At 49.1% G+C, this 21,914-nt stretch overlaps 1 long non-coding RNA gene across 3 annotated transcripts; it reads right to left on the bottom strand.

Annotated features, from left to right (window-relative positions):
- Positions 1–16,215: 16,215 nt before the first annotated feature.
- LOC117871968 lies at positions 16,216–19,289 on the bottom strand. Of its 3 annotated transcripts, XR_004644367.1 has the most exons (4): positions 19,165–19,289; positions 18,341–18,536; positions 17,090–17,173; positions 16,216–16,555 (listed from the first exon to the last, which is right to left on the bottom strand). It is a non-coding gene; the product is annotated as an uncharacterized LOC117871968 (long non-coding RNA). The 3 variants fall into 3 exon arrangements; XR_004644365.1 differs by having other exon boundaries at positions 16,216–17,178; XR_004644366.1 differs by having other exon boundaries at positions 16,216–17,173.
- Positions 19,290–21,914: the final 2,625 nt, after the last annotated feature.

Below are 21,914 nucleotides of genomic sequence, written 5' to 3'. Positions count from 1 at the left end.
TTTCCATCCATTGAGCTCAAACTGCTTTACTGAAGTGGGTAAATATCATACACACCCCCCCCAGATGAAGAAATGAAGGCAGAGGAAAGACGTTCCCACCATCAGAGAATGAGTAAAATAACCACAGTGATTCTCACTCACACACATTTCCCCGGAGCTGCCAGCAAGAGGCAGGCTGAGGTTTGGAGATATTTCTGCAATAACCGTTCAATATAGCAGACTGGCAACACTGGTGAGAGTCAGGTCCTATTGCCAAAAAGCTTGGGTGAAGAGGTGGTGTTTGCAATTAGCTCTGAGCGCTCTTGTGAGAGCCACAAGCATTGGTGTTAAGATCTTCACTAACATTCAAGAAGATTAAATTGCCACACACAAAAAAAAACACACTTTGTTAACACAGAGTAAAGGTTTCCTGGTGGTATCACATGCCCTTCTGGAACACTGAATTCATCAAAACACAAATTTGTGTAAGCAAGAAAACATGGAGTAAAATACACTCCCACACAAACTGAATTCTGCCCTCCTGCAGCTGACAATAGCCACTGGGAATTATCTACATGCACTCAAACTGCATTCACTGTGTTAGGTGTACCTATATTGAATGGTGCAGGGACAGATGGAGCTCATCAGGAAAACTGTGACAATGATATGAAACAATCTGAGAGGCTTTGGCCCTATGGGGGTGTATGTGAGCCCCTCTCCCCTTGTGTCTGATCAAAGGAAAGCCGTGCATGTGTAGCTGGAGAGATCCAGGATCCCTCATTTCAGCACTGTGTGTTGTAAGTTATGTCACCAGAAGGGCACAGGGGATTGTCAGCAGTTAGATGGGAAACGAGTGTGGTCTGAGTTCAACGAAAGGTAAGTGACAGTATACTGCTAGATGGCATTACGCACCTCAGGGGAAAACATTTGTAATAGAAGTTGTCAAATTTAGCAGAGCTGGTGTTCTGTCCATGAAGCAGTTTAAGTGTATGAGCATAGGTGTTGGTAGCTCCTGTTCAGCACCGTTCACAGGCAGATTGTGAATATGAGCTATTGGCATAATGGGGCATTAGTCCCCAGGGCAGAGTTAAGGTTGCATGGGGGTGTACTATCAGGAGCTGCCTCCAATAATCAGGCCTAGTGGTTGGAGCGTAGGTCACAACTAGGCATAGGGTTGGGCCTGGGCCAAGGGTGGTGCTGGAATCGAGATCTGGGGACAGGCCAGGGTCAAAACTGAGATCAGAGTCTGTAGACAAACCAGGATCAGAACTGTAGCCAGAATCCAAGTGCAGGCCGGAGGCTAAAGCTGGGCCCCCAAAGCTCCCATTGGCCGGGAACAGGGAACCGTGGCCAATGGGAGCTTCGGGGGAGGTACCCGCAGGCGAGGCAGCACACGGAACCCTCTACCCCCCCTCCCTCAGGGGCTGCAGGGTTGTGGTGCCGTCCGCTTCCAGGAGCAGTGCAGCACAGGACAGTGTAGCGGGGTGGACACCCGCTCCTGCCCTGAAGGGCTTAAAACAGCCCCTGAGAGAGGGCTGTGGCAGGGAAAACAGCAATAGGCTGATTGGGGAAGCAACCACAGCTGGGCCACGCCCCAATCAGGCCTCAGCTGGCCCTATATAGAAGGCTGGGAGCCAGGAGCTCAGCAGTCTCTCTCTGCATTCAGAGAGAAAAGGGCCTGGCTGCAGGGAGCTAGAGACCGAGTACCTGAGTGGCAAGGCGGATCACTAGCCTGCAGAGGGCACTCCAAGGCTGGCAGAGCTAATTCCCAACAGAGACCAGCAGGGGTGAGTCCACTCTGCTACAGGCAGGTAGGGAGCCTGTCTTAGACCCGCTGCCACTCCAGAGCCGCTCCAGGTAAGTGGCGCCAGGCCTGGAGCCTGCGCCCCAACCCCCTGCTCTGAGCCCCCAAGCCTCTGTGCTGAGCCCACACCCCTCCTGCACCTCAACCCCCTGCCCTGAGCCCCCTGCTGCACCCCACACCCTCCTGCACCCCAGCCCCCTGCCCTGAGCCCCCTCGTACATCCCGCACCCCTCCCGTGTCCCAACCCCTTGCCCTGAGCCCCTTCCTTCACACCAGAACCCCTCCCACTGATTAAGGGTTTGGAACAGGTCCCATATGAGGAGAGAATAAAGAGGCTAGGACTCTTCAGCTTGGAAAAGAGGAGACTAAGGGGGGTTATGATAGAGGTATATAAAATCATGAGTGATGTGGAGAAAGTGGATAAGGAAAAGTTATTTACTTATTCCCATAATACAAGAACTAGGGGTCATCAAATGAAATTAATAGGCAGCAGGTTTAAAACAAATAAAAGGAAGTTCTTCTTCATACAGCGCACAGTCAACTTGTGGAACTCCTTACCTGAGGAGGTAGTGAAGGCTAGGACTATAACAGAGTTTAAAAGAGAACTGGATAAATTCATGGTGGTTAAGTCCATTAGTGGCTATTAGCCAGGATGGGTAAGGAATGGTGTTCCTAGCCTCTGTCTGTCAGAGGTAGAGATGGATGGCAGGAGAGAGATCACCTGATCATTACCTGTTAGGTTCACTCCCTCTGGAGCACCTTGCATTGGCCACTGTCGGTAGACAGGATACTGGGCTAGATGGACCTTTGGTATGACCCGGTACAGCCTCTCTTATGTCCCACACCCCGCACTCCTTCCCGCACCCCAAGCCCATGCCCCAGTCCTGCATTCATGGTCCTGCATCCAACTTCCCCACCCAGATGTGGTCCTCGGGCCAAAAAGTTTGCCCACCCCTGCCCGAGAGGGACCGGGTCACATTCCAGATCCCAGCACACATGCAAAGGTAGGGAGACTGGCTCACACTCCCTGGGAGAACCCCCCCAGATCCTGGAACACACATGGGAGGGAGAACGTGAGGTTCAAAGATTCTTCCTTAGTTGCCCTGCTTTTCACCTCCATGTCCCCTTTCCCAGTGCCCCAACCCTCCCCTCCCCTTTCCCTAACCTTAACCTTTTCCCACACCTGAGCTCCCAATCCCCTCCTTTCACTATTGCCCAGGCCTATTTATCTTCCTTCCCTAGCAGCAAGCATTTGCATGTTCAAAATATTTTCGGGGAAAAATAATTGATTATATTTCCCACAAATAAAAAAATAAGCCTGAGACACACATTTTGGCAGTATGCCTTCATACCTTTACCAGATTTCTGCCCAAGGTGGACTCTTGACATGTCTGGGTGGGTCAGGTTCAAGGACTACTGACCAGCCCCTTGAGCTATCCAGCTTCAGTGACACTATCAAGGCTAAAAATCCTGTTGGCTCCTCTGGCTTCACATGCTCCGTATAATTTGTTTAGCTGTGAGCCTTAGGAACATGAGGCTCAAGCCATTCCAGAGAACTAATCTCTTTCTTAACTACTATTTTGCTTCCCCAAAGGGCTAGTGGATTCCATGAACAGTCTGGGGGTAACCATTTAGTGAATTAGACTCTGTGCCAGGACCAGAGCTGTGACACTGGCAGACTAGGTGCCAGCTCATGCTCGCCAAGACCCCTAGGCCTCAACTGAACACTGCCAAATGCATAGCTGGAAACCAGTCTGCCTCACCTGAGTGTTACATTGTTAAAATAGGAATTACATTTATAAAAATGTGTATAGTGTTTAGACATCATGAAATGCTTGTACATTGCTGCATATATTAATTTCACTTATAACATCCATACTCCATGTGATAAGGTTATATGGAGTGTTTGCATTGTAAACCTCTACAACTGTTACTCCTGGGGAAATTCTGTGCTACTGTGCACATGCAAAATTCAGGTCTGAACACAACTTTTTTTTCCCCTGCAGAAGCTGCATTCTGCCTAAGAAGTGCTGCAGTTCAGCCGGCTACAAGCTGTTTTGGCACCACAGCGGCCTCTGGCAGACAAAGGCGGAACTGCACCACTTCTTGGGCAGAATGTATTTTCTGAGGGGAAAATAATTGTGCACAGCAGTGCAGAATTCCCCCAGGAGTAGAAGTTCATCACAGCACCCTGCCCACAGAGCCAGGTTAGGACTGACAGAGTGGTGCACACAGGGCTGCTGGGGGGGTCACAGATAGAATCAGAATGGCTAGTGAGGGGGATAGACTGGGGTGAGGTCTCAGGAGCTAGTGGGATGACAGCACTGAGCCAGGGGCTGAATGGGAGAGGGGCTGCAGGGCCACATGGGGAGGGGGGACGTGGGAACAAGGGACAGATGTACCTGAGTGAATGGGAGAGGCTTGAGGTCAGCTAGGGTCTGCATGGGGGAGGCTCCCCAACAATCCTCCCCCCCCCCCCAACAAAAACCTGTTCCATACTTCTCACATCCACACCCAAATGATTTTTTTCTGCCAGAATTCAAGCTGTGGATTGAGTCCACATGCACATCTCCTCTTCCTGGGTGTGGTAGGGAGCAATTAACAAAGTCTTTGTTCTTTGATGTTTCAGTGTCTCATTTAGTTTAAATGAATTACTCAAAGGTCTGTATTAATATGCCTAGTAAGGAATCTATTTGTCAAAAAAAGTTACCAGAACCTTCCTGACAGGTATTTTGAAATAAATTACCAAAATAATTGAAACTGGTGTGATTATATTGTGTTATTTGACAAATAAAATATGCAGAATTTTGCAGAATTTTAAAATATTGCCTGCAGAATTTTTACTTTTTTGGCACAGAATTTTTAATTTCTTGATGCAGAATTCTCCCAGGAGTACACTGTGTAATTGTGTAACTCACCAAACAGGAAAGAGGCAATCATTAATGTGAAATGCTGACTTCCTTCACAAGGTGGTAGGTCCTGCCCACCAAGAAAGCCCACTGAAACCAAATGAGACATTGAAGCAGCAAAGAACAAAGACTTTGTTAATTGCTCTCCACCACACCCAGGAAGAGGAGATGTGCATGTGGACTCACCCCATCAGCTTGAATTCTGGTGGAAAAAAATCAAAATCTCTGATAAGAAGAAACGATCTCTATGATGCATGGATTTTGAGAGGGCAATATTTCTAAGCATAAGCAATGGATCCCCAGCTGCTTAGCCTGCATTAGCCCTTAAGGAAATCTAGAACTGCCTTATTATAGAAGCTTCTATCACCTTTTTGAACCTAAGTAACTCATCTGTGTGCATGTTTACCTGCTTTAACCTTGTAAATAACATGTTTCTTTTTCTTAGTTAATAAATCTTTAGTTTATTATGGTATTGGCTACAAGCGTTGTCTTTGGTGTAAGATCTCAAGTGCAATTGGCCTAGGGTAAGCAACCGGTCCTCTGGGATTGGGAGTAACCTGAATATTATTCTGATTTTTCTAAGGGACCATCACAAATTCAAGCTTCCCTCAGTGGCAAGATAGACCAGAGTACCCAAGGGGACTGTCTGTGACTCCATGGCCTTGGCTACACTCGGGAATTAAGCACAAGTGTAGTCGCGCCACCAGTGCTGCGAGAGAGCTCTCGCAAGGCTGTATGTACTCCACCTCTCAGAGGGGAGTAGCTTGCAGCACTGCGAGTGTGCAGCACTGCAGGCTCTGATTACACTGGCACTTTACAGGGCTGCACTTGCTGCGCTCGGGGGGGGGAGGAGGGGCGTTTTCACACCCCTCAGCACAGCAAGTTACAGCGCTGTACAGCGCCAGTGTAGCCAAGGCCAAAGTTCAGGCTGTTGCAGTGCTTGAGGAGTTTACACTAGATACTTGTATAACCCACACATCTCCTGGGTGTGGTGCTCAGACCCCTCTAGTAGCACCAAGACCACTTAGAGACTAATGAGTCTTCTACAGCCTTTGCTAGGGGCCATGTGGCTTTTAGCTCCTGCAAGAGTTTCATGCATTTAGCTCCGGAGGTCCCAGATTCAATCCCGCCTACCAACAACCAGGGTCTGTCGGCATTACACTTGGTTGGTGAACTCGCATCCAGTTTGGGCTTTGGGCCTTGCTTCTTAGCAGTCTGCCCTGAAGTTGGTACTCGTGCTCTGGAGCCACTCCAGACAGCTTGACAACAGCCCTGGTTTGATTCCCAAGTATGGGCAAAAATGCCAACCTTTTGATACAGCCACTTCCCCCAAAAAAGCTGTTCTAGAGAACCCTTTGCTCAAAATGATCCCAAATTCAGTTCACTAACCTATCCCGTATCCCCAAGATGCGCAACAAATTTCAAGGCAATCCAAGTAACTGTGCAGATTTTAGAGCACACACAAGAGTTGAGCTTTAAACAAAAATCTGGTCTAGACTTTAACTATAGTAGATGTGGCAGATCCATACAGTGGAGTAAAAAGTATAATGAGGAAAAATGTGAAGATGACTGGGGAGCATCCCGAACCCCAGCTAGGACAGAGTTATAGCCTGAAAGGCCCTATAGCGGGGAGCCTCCCCCTCTTTGGCAGGAAATAAGAATGAGATGTAGCCAGGAGTGGTATAGCTAATACACCTGGGTGTAGGCAGGGGAGACAGCACTCAAATCCCCACACATTATAGTAGCCAGGGTGGGCTATAGACACATTTGGGGATCTTACAAAGATGTACAGATGTTTTTTAAAAATGTATTTGTTGTTTTTCTTTTCTTCTCCATCTCTCTGCCTACCTAGTCTCTCTGTACTAAGATTCTTCAAGGCAGAGACCGTACCCACCATAGCACGGGCGCTGTTGAAATAAACAATACTCAATGATAGGAGCTCCCCAAGACGCTGTAAAGCCTGAACAAGACTGGAGGGGGACATGGCAACATATTACACACACAAAATGAAATATAGCAGCCAAATTGTGATTTCGGACTGTAACTCACTGAACAGGCCGGGGGCCTGTCTCTTAGTGCATCTTTTATCCCCACGTTCATAGAATCATAGAAGATTAGGGTTGGAAGAGACCTCAGGAGGTCATCTAGTCCAATCCCCTGCTCAAAGCAAGACCAACCCCAACTAATTCTCCAGTCACCAACGATGCCCCACTCTTTCCCACTTTTTCCATGCAGGTATCAAAGCACCCAATTCCCGGATGCTTCATCACTACCATTTCCACTTCCAAATCCCCTTCCATATACCACAAGAAGCATGTCAATAAAAAAAGTTCACATTAAACATAACTCAATTTTACTACCAAGCTTCTCCCCTGCGATGACATCACTGTTACCCTCATCTTTCCTTTTCCACATGGCCTCTGCATTATCTGTTAACCCAGTCATATCTCAAACTAGGGCCCAATCCTGCAGGCACTTCTGCATGAATGTGACTTTGCAACATGATTTTATTGGGACTGCATATTTGCCGGACTGGGCCCTTACACTGCTCTACATCTCCCTGTAGCGGGGTGGTCACCCCACTCCTGCCCGGAGGGGTTAAAACAGCCTGGGGAGAGGGCTGCTCCAGGAAGAGAAAAACCTAGGCTGATTGGGGAAGCAGCCTCAGCTGGGGCCACACCCCAATCAGGCCACAGCTGGCCCTATAAAAGGCTGTGGGCCAGGAGCTCAGTCAGAGTCTCTCTCTGGCAGTAGAGAGAGAGACAGGCCTGGCTGCTTGGGAGCTGAGCAAAGTACCTAGAGTGGAGCAAGGCTGGGGGAAGGCTAGAGGAGCTGGGGGCGCTCCAGCCTGGAAAACCCCCAGGCTGCAGGCCTTTGATGAAAGGCCAGGAAGGGTACTGGGGTTGCAGAGCTGCAGCCCAGGGTAGGCCAAGGCAGCAGGTCCAAACCCCCCTTTCCAATGATGAGTGGCCTTTACAGACTGCAGTCTGACCCAGTGAATGGGGGCTAGATGGTGACTGGCAGTAGCCACGGAGGTGAGCTGGGGATAGGGGGTTTGTGGTTCCCTGGGGAGGGGAGACCAAGATCTGTGGGGGTACTGCCAGGGGGCAGCATTCAATGTAAAGGGGCACCGGGGTCTGGGAGGGACACAGGGGCCAGCGACAAGCAGGACATCTGCCAGCAGAGGGCACTCCAGAGCTGGAAAACCTAATTCCCTGGACAACCAGCAGGAGGCGCCGCACCAGTGCCCGCCACACTCCCAAATCAGAATGTCCAAGTGCCTAGCAAATTTTTGGGGCAGAAGGGACTGACTTATGAGGAGAGGTTACAAACCCTTGAATGTTTACAACAAAATAAAGCCCTGGGAGAATACTCTATAGGAAACAATTCCATCCTGGCTGAGTCCTGGTATAAAATGGACTAGATGTAACCTAATGGGTCTTTTCTAATCTCTAAATTCAAATGTCTGTACCACAAGGCCCCCTCCTTCAGACCCTAAAATGACTGACATGCCTCAAGACCAGGGGTTCTCAAACTGGGGATTGGGACCCCTCAGGGGATCGTGAGGTTATTACATGGGGGGGTTGCGAGCTGTCAACCTTCACCCCAAACCCTGCTTGCCTCCAGCATTTATAATGGTGTTAAATATATTAAAAAGTGTGTTTAATTTATAAGGGGGGGGGTCGCATTCAGAGGCTTGCTGTGTGAAAGGGTTAGCCAGTAAAGAAAGTTTGAGACCCACTGCTCAAGACCCTCTCAGTCCCCAAAGAAGCAGCACAGAGACCCACTCAAGGCCCATATTGATGTGTCCTAGGAGTTCCTCTTAACTCCTGGAGTAACAGGACACTCCCTGCCCCCAAATTATCAGGCCCACGCGCTTGCTGAATTCTAAGACAACCTATCCACTCAGGAAAGAGACCAAAGCACCATCGTGGGCAGCTCAACGAAACCTGGACTTAATATGCAGCGGTGGACATGAAAGCAAACAAAATGTTAGGATGCAAAAGGAATGGAATTGAGAATGATACTCAAAACTAATGCCATTGTATAAATCATTGGCATGCCCTCACCTGGAATACTGCTAAAGTCAAGGAATAATCCACTGCTTTCCCCTCATCCACAGACCCAGTTGTATGCAGGGGTGTATGCAGTTCTGGTCACCCCATCTCTAAAAATATTCAACAGAGTTAGGGCATTCAGAAATGAGTCAAAATAGGATTAGAAGTTGGAGAGACTTCTATCTGAGGAGAGATTGAAAAGATTGGGATCGTTTACATTAGAAAGGAGATAAATAAGGGGGGGTAGAGGAATACAAGATAATGAAAGGGATAAAGAAGAAAAAAATCAAGCATTTCTATTTACTCTCTCATAACAGAGAAACCAGGGGATAACCAATGAAATTAATAAGGCAGCCCACTCAGAAGTGATAAAAGGATTTTAAAAAACACTGCACGATTAGCCACCTGCTCTCCGAACTCCTCTACAATCACATCATCATCCTGCAGTCAGTACAAAGTGCTGGTGTTAATATCACCTGCCTTGTCCTTTGTTTTGACTGCATCACGCCCTTTTTCAATCCCTCCACCAGCTTCCCCTTCCTCCACCACTTCAGAATAGAAAAAAACATGCTCATCTCCCAGATCTACTCACTGCTCTCTAGCTCTAGGTTTTGCTCACTGTGAGTTTCAGGCCTGGGAAATGTATTCCCCTTTGCTTTTCTACTGTATTATCAAACTGTCGCATTAGCTGGGATGTAATGTGTGCAGAAACATTTCTTCCTTCAAACCAGAGAAAAGGACTCCACTGAACTACAAATTCCCTGCTTATCCCTCAGGTGCCTGCCTGACTCTCAACCTAGCAGAGGTATCACCTTCCTTACAGAATCTGCAACCAGGCATGTCCACACAACAGTAATGAGGTGTGAGATTGCTGCATACGTAGACACCCCCATATTAGCTTTAATCTATCTTGCGCAGGTACCAAAAACAGTGAAGCCACAGTAGCATGGTCTAGCCACCAAGTACATAACCTGACTACATAATTGGGCAGCTAGCCCATGCTGCCACAGCTTCACTATTATTGGTTTCTGAGCTAGCTAAATCCAAAGTATCTTGGGTATGTCTACATGGGCTGCAATTGCACCTCTGATTTCAGCAGACGGACAGACCCTCAATTATTGAAGCAGAAGCTCCTGAGATGGGAATGTAGTCCAACACTAATTTCTTACAGATAAAGCCAAGCACAGCACCACAATTCACAACTCACTTCTCCCTGTTCCTGGCAGGGTCTGAGCACTCGAGGTATGTCCATACTGCAATTAAACACCCACAGCTGGCCTGTGTCAGCTGACTTGGGATCTGGGATTGTTTAATTGCAGTGCAGATGTTTGGGCTGAGGGGGAGGATCCCAGAGCTCCGGGTCCAGACTTAGCCCGAACGTCTACACTACAGTGAAATAGCCCCATGGCCCAAGTCAGCTGACACAAGCCAGCCTTAGGTGTTTAATTACACCACAGACATACCCAGAGCGTACAGAGTCCTTAGATTCAGGCAGGTCAAACAAAGAGCTTGGGCTGTCAGCTTCCACACAGAGGCTTCCCATTGGAGTGCTTCTCGCTGTATTTCCATGGGAACAGACTTGTGCCTTTCCCGTTGCCGAGGAGATGCTGTCATTGCTTTCTAAGGCCGGGGAACAATGTCCTGAGAACATTTCAGGGTATTGAGGACCTCAGAGTGCCTAAAGCCTGGAAGGGATTTTACATCGACAGATCAAAGACCCCTAACTATACAGGCAGGATACTCTCATCCCCATTCCTGTTCTTCAGCTCCAATTTTGGGCAGTTTACTAACCATGCCAGATTATTCCCTACAGCTATTTTTGGTATCTAAATTTAAAGAGAGACTTAATTTAAAAATCACGTCTGAAAAATCTTTCCTGCTACTGTCCTGGTAACGTCTTCCATTCCCTCTTCAACTAACCAAAATTGTAGAAAATTTGGCATTAGCCTGCATTTTGTGTAGAGCTGGTTGGTTGGCCAGGTGTCCCCTACCCTAGGCAGAGCCAGTTAGCAAAGTCAGTCACTCTCTTGTGCAGTAACAGAGGGAAAATATTTTAAATAGGATGGTAAAGCCACAAAAAATGGTGGGGGGGCACATATTTCCCAACAACAAGTCTTGTTCCTTCATGCTTTTCATGTCACAGCTTATCCCTGAACCATGGAGACCTCGGGGGTGGGAATGGAGCAGGCACATTGGTGCCTGAGGGTCAGTGGCTGTGGTTACGGAGCAATCTTAGTAGCTCACTAGATCACCTATTTCCTGGCCTGTTTCAGCGACTGAGGAGGGGTTACCAGTATATCTGGCCAGTCCAGAAGCTCCCGGGGATGCTGTTTATCTGTAAATGAGGATTTTCAAACCAGAAGGGACCATTATGCAGTATGTCTGATTAGATAATCATAACACAGGCCAAACATCCTTACCCAGTAGTTTCTGCATCAAGCCCATAACTTCAGTTTAAGATATATCATCTCATTTAGAAAGAGATCCAGACTTGATATAAAAATTTCATGTGATGGAGAATCTACCACATCCTTAGGTAAACTGTTCCATTAATTACCATTCCGGTAAAGAATGCGTACCTTATTTCTAATCCGAATTTGTCTAACTTCAGCTTCCATCCATTGGAGCTCATTATGCCTTTTTCTGTTGGATTCAAGGCCATCTATTATCAAAATCTCTTCCCTATGGATACTTACAGAATGTGACCAATTCACTGTCAACCTTCTCCTGGATAAACTAAATAGATAGAGCTTCTTTAGTCTCTCACTATTAAGGCCGGTTTTCCAGACCTTAAATCATCCTTGTTGCTATTTTCTGAACCCTTTCTAATTTTTCAACATCCTTTTTGAAGTGTGGACACCAGAATTGGATACACTATTTAGTAATGGTCTCACTAATGCCATATATAGAAGTATTATTACCTGGGTATTCCCTTGCTTATACATCAAAGGATTGCATTTGCCCTCTTAGCTACACCATGACACTGGGAGCTCACGTTAGTTGATTATCTACCATAAAGCCTAAGTTCTTCTGTTGCTGCATTGCAGGACACTGCACCCCATCCTGTAAGTGTGATATTCTTTGTTTCTAAATGTATGATGTTGTAGATTGCTGTATTAAAATGCATGGTGTTCAAATGGCACATTTTGCCAAACAATCCAGATTGATCTGCATAACTGACCTATCCCCACCATTATTTACCATCCACCATCTGCATATTTTGTTGGCAGTGATTTTATATTTTCTTCCAGATCTTTGATTTCTTCCAGATTTTATATTTTCTTCCCAGTTTGGAGAAAGTGTCAGTCCAGAATAGGGAACTGTTTCTTGTGTTCCCTATATCCACACCCAGTCTGAAATTAGGTCCAGAGTGTGAATGGCAATGTGGCAAGGTCAAGAGACAACCTGTGGTAAAAAGAGGGTAGATGGAGATCTCATACTATTGCATCAACAACAGGGGACTGGATGTGACTATCCAGGAGGCCCCTTCGAGTCCCATGTTCCTATCAGAGGTGGTATTAGCGTAGATGTTGAAGATACTTAGGGCAGTAAATACTGAACCACCATGTCACACTGCATCCCTGTCATCTCCTCCCAGATGTTGGTCCTGAAGGTCTCTCAGGTCTCACGGGGCTCTGGAGGTCTGCAGATTAGCAGGATGCACATCTGGGATTTTTGGTGATTTACAGAGGACTTCCTCAAGATGCTCCAGACAAGACTGAAATGATGCTGGTTCTAAAAGGGAAATGCTTCAAAGAACTGGCCAAGATGACTCCACCTTCAACTCACAACATATAGCCCCCAATCATCAAAATGATGTGAAGCCTCATGGTTGTATTTGATTTCATAGATTCCAAAGCCAAAAGAGATCAATGTGGTCATCTAGTCTCACCTCCAGTATAACACAGCCTATCAAACTTCAATGTCAACTCTAGGCTTCACTTTTTAAAAAATGTGAGATTTATACACAAATGAATAAGAGGACATCTATCCATGGCCATTGATACCTATCTGTGGCAAAGGTGATGATCAATGTTGTGATAACAAGATGGATAGGGCAGGGCTAAGTTATGAAAGGCCTTGAAGGTAAGGACAGGAAGTTTGTGTCTGATATGTTGGAGGAGGAGCTAGCGGAAGGACTAAAAAGAAGGGTGACCTAATCAAAGCGACAGGTCAGGAAGATGATCCTCGCAGAAGTATAGTAACTCCTCACTTAATGTTGTAGTTATGTTCCTGAAAATGCGACTTTATGCGAAACAATGTTAAGCAAATCCAATTTCCCCATAAGAATTAATGTAAAGGGGGGGGTTAGGTTCCAGGGAAAAAAATTTCGCCAGACAAAAGACATTATATACATATACAGTATAAGTTTTAAACAAATTTAAACAAACAGTTTAACATTGTACACACCAATGAATGATTGTAGAGCTTGATTGAGGTGGTGGAGTAAGAGGGTGGAATATTTCCCAGGGAATGCCTTGCTGCTAAATGATGAACTAGCACTCGGCTGAGCCCTCAAAAGTTAATACGCTGTTGTTAATGTAGCCTCACACTCTACAAGGCAGCATGGACTGAGGCAGGAGGGAGGAAACACAATAGATGCAGGGTAGTAGCTGCAAACACTTCCCTGCAAAAACTAAACATGATGAGGCCACGCTATCCAGCTGGAGCGCACCACTCCCTCCTCCTGACAGCACATGCACGGCTGCACAGGTGTCGACTTTCCAAAGTGCTGGGGGTGCAAGCATGTGTGAGAGACAGAGAGACATGCATTGACCCTTTAAGTACACTGACTGCACTTCAAGTACATTGCCCTTTTAAGCAGATCAGCCAGTTCAGACAGGAAGCAACAGCTTCCAGGCAGCTCCCTCCATTCTGTCCCCCCAGCCCTGTCCCCCTCCTCTGCTTTGTGGAGAGGGGGTACAGAATGGGAGGGGGAGCAGGAGCAGGGAGACATCCTGATATCAGCACCCCTCTTCCCCCCCCCCAAAAAAAAGCAGGAAGCTCCCGGGAGCAGCTCCACGGCAGAGCAGGAGCAGCACAGCAGTGGGGGGAGGGACAGCTCAACAGCTGCTGGGCAGTTATGGAGCCACATACCTTACAGGGAATTTAGGGGAGCTGATGGGGGGCTGACTGCCTCCCCGGTTCTAATCCCCACAAGGAGGGGCTGCTCTTCCAGAGAATCCTGCAAACAGTGGACAAAGCAGGCAGCTGCCAAACAACGTTATCAGGGAGCATGGCACAACTTTAAACGAGCTTGTTCCATAATCAGCGCCGGCTCTAGGCACCAGCCCTCCAAGCATGTGCTTGGGGCGGCACTCCGCCCCTTTTTTTTTTCTTGGGGTGGCAAAAAGCCACTGGCCCTGTCAATGCGTAAGCTGGGATTCGCGCCCCCTGCACAGCCCAGCGGCGCCCTGCACAACCCACTCGGGCAGGGAAATGCCACGCCACCCTGGGGAGACTCGGAGCGGCAGTGGCAGCAGGACCCCTCCTCCCTCCCTGCATCCCGGGCCCCGCTTCCCTCCCCTCCCCGGCTCCTCACATACTCCGGGAGCCCCTCTCGCCACCACTGCAGCCCGGGCTCAGCTCCAGGGCCTGGGCTGCGGTGGCGAGAGGGGCTCCCAGAGTGTGTGAGGAGCCAGGGAGGGAGGGAAGCAGGGTCCCCTGGAGCCAAGCCCAGACTGCAGCGGCAGCAAGAGGGGCTCCTGGAGTGTGTGAGGCGCAGGGGGGGAGGGAAGCAGGGTCCCCTGGAACCGAGCCCGGGCGGCGAGAGGGGCTACCAGAGTGTGTGAGGAGGTGAGCGGCCGGCTGGACTTGTCAGTGCTGAGCAGGTAGCCCCGCAGCCGGAGATCCTTGCCTTCCCGCCCGCCGGGGCTGGGCCAAGGTGCGGTGAGGCTGAAGAGCAGCAGGTCTGGATGGCTCTCCAGGTCCTCGGCCGCCAGCCTGTCGGGGGTGAGGGCAGTGAGCACGAACTGATCCACCTCGGCCACCAGCAACACCGCGAAACCCAGGGAGGGAACCGTGTTCTCCGCACCGCCCCGCAGCCACCCCGCCACCTGGAAGTACTCCCGCTCCACGCCGCCCAGCAGCTCCACCCGCGTGGGGATGGAGTCGCGGCTGGGCCAGGGCTCAGCCGCTGTGTGCTGGTAGCAGATCCAATGTTTGGGGTGGAGGGGAGCTCAGTGCTGGGGCGGCAGGGGGTTTTGGGGGGGAAGAGAGAGCCCAGTGCTGGGGTGGCAGGGGATGGGGGGGGGCACTGGTGGGCAGGGGGGAGCCCAGGGCTGGGGTGGGGGGCAGCCAAAAATTTTTTTGCTTGGGGCGGCAAAAAACCGAGAGCCGGCCCTGTCCATAATAGATCAGCAACATAACAACGTTAAGTGAGGAGTTACTGTATACTAAATAGATTTGTAAGGGGCAAGGTTGACAGTTGTCAAGGCCAGAGAGGTCATAGTAAAGTCATGAAATGACCTTCTTCTGTCACCACTGTGACCACATCACCCAATTTCCTGAATCCCTCCATTACTTCTGTCATTGCACACTGTCATTTATACTTAGAACTGCCTCACACTTCTTATCCAACAAGCATCCTTGATCTCTTCCTTGAAACTCAAGGGACATTTATCCACTACATAAAGTGCTAGTCCTGTGTCCCTGTGTTAAGTTGCTAAATACCAGACATACTTGGCCACAGCATAGCAGTTAATGAACCCATCTGAGGACATTTTTGAGCAATACACATTGTGAGATGAGAACATCTAGTAGTCACTATATATGGCATGAATACATTCTGGCAAGTATAATACAAATACTTGTTGGTATGAGCTACAAAAACATGTATGTCTATTTTAGTTATTTACATTTGTCTAAAAGTAATTAACTATGCAGGATTACGGCACTTCTACACAACTTAAATACATACAAAGAGAGCTATCCATAAAAGAGATTTTGAATCCTCCCCATCTCAAAATATGAGCCCTTCCAGAAAACCCTAGGAAAAGAGTTGAGTCTTACAGCATGCGCTGAATGTTATAACTAAGCCCCTACTTCATTTGCAATATTGTGGAAGTTGCAGATCCCACAACATTAGGCTTCCACTGCTATTTGGATTTTAATTGGCTTACTTTGCACAGTCTGCAATTTTGCATATATTTTGAGTATGCAATTAGTACTGCACTAACATACAATTCCTGTAAAATTTTAAAGGCTAAAGTGACTGGACTCGCTTTCTACAGCAGTTATGTTAAGACTTTTAGTCTTCTAAATTGTATATTGTATCGGTCACTTTTTTTTAAATGAATGTAATATAGTTGCAGCAAAATGTCTGGTAATCAAAAAAATTAGCAGGCATAACATAATACTTGAATGTTTATATAATTCCAGCAATTTTTTCTTAAACAAATAGTTCTACTCTGGCTTTTCCAAATTACCGCTATTAATAAAGGTACATTATTACTTTTCCGTGATTTTCCATGTCTTGTCTGCAACTTAGCCGAAATTATTTGACAATCATCCCACAATTCAAGTAGAGTCTTAGTTATAATGGTCCAACCTTTGCTGGACAGGGCTTGGGAAATTAGCCAGGTCCAGAGTCAGAGGGCCCCTTAAGAAAAATACCTTCCCTCCAGCTCTCTTCTGTTTAAAGCATCAGGCTGTTACCTTGAGGTCTCTCACTGAACACCACTGTAGCAACTTCACATTGGGAGAGAGGCAGGTCCCAAACCTTTTAGAGCTTGGTAGGTCAAAACCGACACCTTAAATTCCATCCCAAACTTCTCAGACTCTTGAACACCAACACAACATGCTCTCTGTATGAAACAAATTGGCAGACAAACTCATTCAGCAGTAACTTCAGCTGCCAGATGACCTTAAGGTGCAAACCAATGTAGAGCACACTGCAATAGTCTAATATTGAGGTGACAACGACAGGGACAACTGTAATGATGTCTCAGAACTGGAAAGCAAATGTTGCACCCTCCTTGCCAAGCGCAGATGGGAAAAAGCAATTTGGCTACAGCTGCTACTGGGGCATCCAGTGGCTGCCTAAGACGTAACACAGTCCCTAAATGGCAAACAAGAGTGATAAATGGCAGGTGCACTCCTTCGACCAAGCAGGCTGATAATCACTATCATTCTTTCCCGTTGCTTCCCCCAGCCTTCCAGCATTACCTTGTTCTTATCCGAGTCAAGCCTCGGCCAGCCAGCTTTCATCCATGCCCCAATCTTTGCCAGATATTGAGCAAGAGTCCTTCATGAGGAGTCTAAAAGTCAAGACTGTATGCCTTTCTAAAAGGCACACTCATGGGCTGGGCGCAGGAATTTACTAGGTGTAATTCTCTGACCTGTCTTATGCAGTAGGTCAGACTGGATGATCATAATGGTCCCTTCTGGCTTTAAAAATGCATGAAGTGGTTCAGCTGCACCAACTGGACTGGAAAAGATGAGGTATTAAGTTTTCAGTCATCAAGATCCAGTAACTGGAAGCAGAAGTTAGACAAATTCAAACTAGAAATAAGGCACAAATTTTTACCAGTGAGGGTAATTAACCATCGGAACAACTTACCTGGGCCACAGTGTATTCTCCATCACTTGGAATCTATAAAGCAAGACTGGGTGTCTTTCACTCAACAACAGGCTCTAGCTCAACCAGAAGTGATGAACTTGATGCAGGAATCACTAGGAGAGATTCTCTGGCCAGTGTTGTGCAGACGGCCAAACTGGCTGATCATAATGGTATAATCATAAGCTATAAAATTGTTACCTTCACTAGGGTAACACTGCGTTCTTCCACTACTCTTATTACCAATGACCATTGAAGTGAACTTTGCAAATCTAAGTAGGAAAAAAGGCACTGATCCAACCAGGGAAAAGAGAAAACCGAATACAGAAACTGTAAAGAAGTGACTGAGCAACAGGAGGCAGTATGGCTCATCTGAAAATGCTCCAGTGGAAGTGACAAGAGGCAGAGGAATTGATACTAAAGATGAAAGAATTGAACTGGAGATTCCAGTATGTTGGTGTAAATGTAGAGTTAACCAATGGGTATCCATGGAGGCCAGGGAGGGAGGAATAGCAGGCAGAGGAGAATTTATTGTGTGACACTACATGAAGGAAATGAGAACTCAAAAAAATGTTGTTTTAGGTATGCTGCAAAGATAAGCATGATACCTATGCAAGTCCGTGACAGCCTGGCAAGCATCAATCACCCTTAGTGAATGGAGGAGGAGTTACTGTGAATAAACACCTTAAGCTCCTCCTCTTCCCTTCTCCCCTACAACAGGGGCTCCTTTGCTCTCTCAGTGGCTGCCTCTCCCTCTCCAAGCCAATCTCCCTGCTTTGCTCATGTCAGTTTCCTCTCTACCAGCCAGGATGGGAATCAACATCTACCCCCAGTATATTTGGATCTTAACTAACCAGAGCACCAGCTAAGATATCCAGTACTAAAGGGGCACCTCAGTCTAGGACTGACTCCAGGCAACAGTCCTAACATGCCCAAGATCCCCAACCCCAGACATTCTCCCTGCCTCCCATGCAAACCATATACATCCTCCTTCCCACCAGGAACAATCCACTTTCCAAAGGGTTAAACCTACCTGTACCAGACTAGGTGGATGATGAAGGCCTTGAGTCACATGTACTTGGAACAATGGGAAACAAGAAGCTTATTCAACTGTGCAGTAGGAGGAGGCTGGTTGGTTATGTCATGATGAATTAGCAGGGAAGGTTCTGATCTAACTGAAGCAGGAACTGCTGTAACGCAGCAAACCCAGGACACATTCGAATCCAGCTCTGAAAGGAGAAGGTAGGCAGTGAGTGGGAGGGAAGAGATGAACACAACACATAAGTGTGAACTTGCTGGGTCAGCACTGACCTGAGAAATACCTTTGCAAGCTGTGAGAAGAAAAAGATAGAAAGACTATCAGCCCCATATGTTGAAGAAAGAGTGGAGAGTATTTACTGATATTGCTGTTCCAGGTTATATTCCTCCTGTTGGGCACAGGAAGGGCTTGTCTTCACTACCTGCCTAGATCGGCGGGTAGAAATCAATCTCTCGGGGATCGAATTATCATGTCTTGTCGGGATGCGACAATCAATCCCCGAATCGACGTGCGTACTCCACCAGCCCAGGTAGGAGTAAGCGCCGTCGACAGGGGAGTCACGGCGGTCGATTTGCCTCTGTCCTCACAGCGGGGTAAGTTGGCTCGGATACGTCGAATTCAGCTACGCTATTCGCGTAACTGAATTTGTGTATCTTAAATCGATCCCCCCCCCCAATGTAGACCTAGCCTTAGACTCCAGCTATTATTGGGAAAGTGAGCTAGTTCAGGAGCTGTAACAGCGTCAGTTTGCTGGTGTATAAAGAGAGGCTACAAAAGACAGACAGCAAAGTACGATATTTTAGCAGAGACACTGTTACCTCAGCTGTACCAGGACATGGAAGGTGTGGAACTAGCTGTGCTAAGGCAGGTGAGGAGATGTAAATGTATACAGATGTATACAGAGGGTAGGGTAAGATCCAAATATCCAGGGGTAGGTAGGCTGTTGATCCAGTTGTTTCTAGGGCACATGGGCAACATGAGTGGGTGCAGAGTCATCTCTGCCAGGGCAAGTCCAGAGCAGATCCTGCCATTCCTGGGAAGGGGATGCAGATCGAACTCTGTGGAAAAGAGGATGTCAAAACAGCTGCTCCTTGGGAAGAGTGTGATGATCGAGCTATGTCTGTGGAAGCGGGGTGGCACATAACGCTAACTCTGCAAGCCAGGGAATAAGGGGAGGACATATCACAGCAAGTGGAGAGAGGAAAACACACCTGTGCTCATAGGGATGTACAGGGAGGGTAGTTTAATACCCAGCTGTGTCGAGGTCAGCAGGGCGCTCGCTGCCGATCCAGATGTTCCAAGAGCAGATGGACTGAGAGGAGAGGATGTTCATGTAGCAGTACTAAGTCAGATGAGCGGAGCAGTGGTGTTCAGCCTGCTCTGTCATGGCAAAGGTGCAGAACCAACTCTGCCAGGGCTGAAGAGCAGGGCATGGGTCCAGATCCAGCAGTGCCAAAACAAGGCCTGGGCAAACAGGCCGAAATGGAGAAGGGCAGGTGGAAAATGAACAGCACCAAGGCAGACAGTGCAAGAGACCAAGGTATGTACCATTCAGTGTGCAGTGCCATTCTGGAATAAGTGAGCAGCAATATCAGGTCAGAGACACAATGTGCCAAAGCAGCTGCTAGGCAGAGCCAAGCAGGGGAAAGTGGACGGGGGTATGGGACAGTGTGGGCAGATGGACTTGTTAACAGTGCCCAGTAGGAGGGCCAGGAATAATTAGGAGGAGCTGGGCAGTACCACATAGTGGACAGTGGCATGAACTGAAGCAGGAGGCAGGGCCATGCAAGGCCAGGTGAACAGTGCCAAGGCAGAGGTAAGTGAAAGTGCTAGGCCTGGAAGGCAGAGAGCAGGGTTTGTAAGGTGGAGGTATGTAGGCACAACCTGCAGACTGAAGGGCAGTGCCAGGCAAGGGGGGGGGGCTAGTGCCAAGGCAGAAAGAACAGGAAGCAGTGCAAAGAGTGTCTTTCCGAAGGCAGGAGAGAGTGCCAGGCTGAGGGCAGAACTAGGGGTATCCTACAGCAGATATACAGTGCTGGATTGAGGGTAGGGCTAAGGGTCTCTCCCAGGGGAGGGGGGCAGTGCCCAGCTTAAGGCAATGCTAGAGGGGGGTCTCTCTCTCCTAGGGCCAGAGGGCAGTGCTGAGCTGAGAGCAATTCCAAGCAGGGAGTCTCTCCCCAAGGGAAGGGGGGCAGTGCTGGACAGAGAGAAGTGCACGGGGCGGAGATAGGGGGAAAAGAGTCTCTCACCCCCTGGAGGTAGTACCAGGCATGTCTCTCTTCCAGGGCAGGTGGGAGCAGTAGCACTGCCAGACTGAGCAGGGGCAGGAGAATTAATCTATCTTAAGGCAAAGATAGACACAGCCCCCTGTGTATGTCTCACTGGCAGGGAACAGTGCCATGTAGGAGATGCTATATCACAGAAACAGGGGTCTCTCCCAGAGGCACTGCTGGAACTGCGAGGAAGTGGTGTTGGATCTCTCCTAATGCCAGGGGATCAAGGATTGAGACTGGTCTCTCCTGGGCAAGGGGGCAGTTCAGTGCGGGGAAGGTCAATCTTTCCTAGCAGAGGACAGTTCATTTGTCCCAGGAAAAGCCAGTAGGTAGCAGTTGGTCTTACCTGAGGGAAGTAGGACACAGTGCCTGGGGTTGTGGGGGGTCGGTCTCCAGTGGGGGGCAGGGGAGGGGGCAGTACCCAGGACTGGAGACAAGGGAAGGGGCTGGGGGGTCCACCTCCCCCTGCCACAGGAAGGGGCTGGGGTGGTCTCCCTCAGCAGGGGAATCAGCTGGAGGGTCAGTCTCCCTCGGCAGGGGGCAGAGGAAGGGGTTGGGGGGTCGGTCTCTCCCTACCAGAGGAAGGGGTTGGGGGGTCGGTCTCTCCCCGCAGGGGAAGGGGTTGAGGGGGGGGTCAGTCTCCCCGGTCAGGGGAAGGAGGCAATACCCAGAGCTAGGGGGTAGGGAATGGGCTGGGGGCAGGGAAAGGAGCTGTCCCTGCCGGGGAAGAGGCTGGGGGGTCGGTCTCTCCCTACCAGAGGAAGGGGTTGGGGGGTCGGTCTCTCCCCGCAGGGGAAGGGGTTGAGGGGGGGGTCAGTCTCCCCGGTCAGGGGAAGGAGGCAATACCCAGAGCTAGGGGGTAGGGAATGGGCTGGGGGCAGGGAAAGGAGCTGTCCCTGCCGGGGAAGAGGCTGGGGGGTCGGTCTCTCCCTACCAGAGGAAGGGGTTGGGGGGTCGGTCTCTCCCCGCAGGGGAAGGGGTTGAGGGGGGGGTCAGTCTCCCCGGTCAGGGGAAGGAGGCAATACCCAGAGCTAGGGGGTAGGGAATGGGCTGGGGGCAGGGGAAGGAGCTGTCCCTGCCAGGGGAAGAGGCTGGGGGTCGGTCTCCCCCCGGCGGGGTGCAGGGGAGGGGCAGGACCCGGGACTCGGTCTCCCCCAAAGGGAGAGGGGCAGGGGAGGGGACAGGGGAAGAGGCTGGGGGGGTCGGTCTCCCCCCAAGGGCGAGGGGCGGGGGAAGGGGGTGGGGGGGGAGAGGGGAGAGCTCAGGGGGCGGCGTAGGAGTGAAGGAAGGTGAGG

The sequence above is a fragment of the Trachemys scripta genome, chromosome 2, assembly GCF_013100865.1.
Source record: "Trachemys scripta elegans isolate TJP31775 chromosome 2, CAS_Tse_1.0, whole genome shotgun sequence".
Taxonomy (NCBI): domain Eukaryota; kingdom Metazoa; phylum Chordata; order Testudines; family Emydidae; genus Trachemys; species Trachemys scripta.
Note: the sequence above shows the minus strand (reverse complement) of the source record. Positions and strands in the feature narration are given on the sequence as shown.